A 1,760-nucleotide genomic window follows, 5' to 3' on the forward strand; every position below is an offset into this window, starting at 1 on the left:
CCCAGGCAGGTCTGAACCTACAACCACTATAAAACTTGGGATTAGCGTGCAATGTCAAAACCAGTTAGAGAACAGGACTCGAACCATAAATCATCAGAGGAAGAATCCTAGACCCAGGCCACTAGGCCAGAGGGGATTCTCACCCGGCTCAAAGGAAAACATCAATACCCAACACAGCAATGATGGAGAAGGAAGACACCCAGCCAACATCACACAGGCATGACCAGAATCACAAAGTAAACGTGGGCACAAGTAGGTGGATAAAACCGCAGCACTGGGGAAAAGCCAGAAAAATGGCATAGGCCATCTGCAACAAACAATAGTGAAGCCTTAAATTCGAGCTGCAATGAACAAATGTCACATTCACCAGCTGTAAAAACCAGAGGACACAATCAATCATAGGCGCAAGGAGTCGCAAGAAGGGCAATCCATAATCCAACTAGAGAAACGCTGATAAGAGCAACAAGTACAGGACCGCCGTAATCTCCAAGGCAAAGTGAAGTGCAGGAATAAAATACCCACAAAAAACCTCCCAGCCCACATATTCACTGCCCGCCCCACACGTCAAACAACCAGTCAGTGACAAACAGAGCCGTCCAGGGCCCCAGAGGCGCAGTACACCTAATGTAGACAAAAAACAGAGCATTACCCCTCAATGCACTGTCCAAAAATGCACAACAATGGAGAAGCCATAATACAGCACCAGAGCTAAGACCCATAAGTGCTGCAGAGCAGTCGACATGACAGGAAACAAGCAGATGGAACACTGCCAACTTCAAGCAATCCAGCACTAAGTAGCCAGCTGGCGCCTACGGGCACTGAAAAACGAGACCACAACCTATGGCCTGCTATATGTGTGCCTCCTCACATTACAAAAGAGAGACATTAGCAAGAATAACCGGGTAGTCTGTGCACCCAGACAAGCAGCCACAAGCGGGACACCCACATCATTGAACGCATCACAAATTCACTTGTCATCCTTGCATAGGGGTCATGCTACACAACCTCCGTATTGTCCTAAATATAGCATATACACCGCCAAAGCGAGCACCACTGGCCTAAATAGAGAGCATCGCAGGCTGATCAGCTGGGGGCTGAGGAGACATTGTAACCCCGGCAACCCAGACACGCCCTACCCGGCCAGAGGAAGGCACTGCAGACCCCGACCTGGCAGCAAAACTGTACCTCCACCCACGGTTACTCGCACCGCAAGCAGATGCCAAAACACAAAGCGGGCCCCTGGGGGAACTAAAACTACTCACCCTAGCAAGCTGCAGCACTCAGAAGCCCTGAATTCTGCAAGATGAATCAGTGAACTTTCTGACACTTTGCTGCCGGTATTCAAACCCTTGCATTGGAGATACCTGTGAGACGACCATCACAAGAGCTTGCTTCAGAGCTACAGGTCCTGGCATCCAACGGGAGAGCTCCGGAGACGCCACTCAGAAGCAGCAGTACTGCCTGATGCCAGTAGCCGAGGAGCTTCTGACCATCCAGCTGGCCAGAGGCCAGAACAGCAGACCCCGGGCCAGAAGCACAAGAAAGGGGAAGGGAGGAGGCTCAGACAGAAAAAAAACGCAGGCGGATGCCTCCTCCTCAGTGTCATAACAAAACCATAGGGGGCCCCCCTGCAAGACACAGAGAAGGGGCTCCCTCATACAATCAACCTGCAAACCATTATGTTCGAGTACCTTAAAACCTGCAACCCATACCAGATATATCACCAGGAGTGTTAGTGCACATTCCTATGGTGACCAAGC

At 50.6% G+C, this 1,760-nt stretch overlaps 1 non-coding gene across 1 annotated transcript; it reads right to left on the reverse strand.

The window, feature by feature from the left end:
• Window positions 1-943: 943 nt before the first annotated feature.
• Window positions 944-1,049, reverse strand: LOC146797769 (U6 spliceosomal RNA). The gene has a single exon (XR_014969346.1). It is a non-coding gene; the product is annotated as a U6 spliceosomal RNA (small nuclear RNA).
• Window positions 1,050-1,760: the final 711 nt, after the last annotated feature.

The sequence above is a fragment of the Triturus cristatus genome, chromosome 9 (assembly GCF_964204655.1).
Source record: "Triturus cristatus chromosome 9, aTriCri1.1, whole genome shotgun sequence".
Taxonomy (NCBI): domain Eukaryota; kingdom Metazoa; phylum Chordata; class Amphibia; order Caudata; family Salamandridae; genus Triturus; species Triturus cristatus.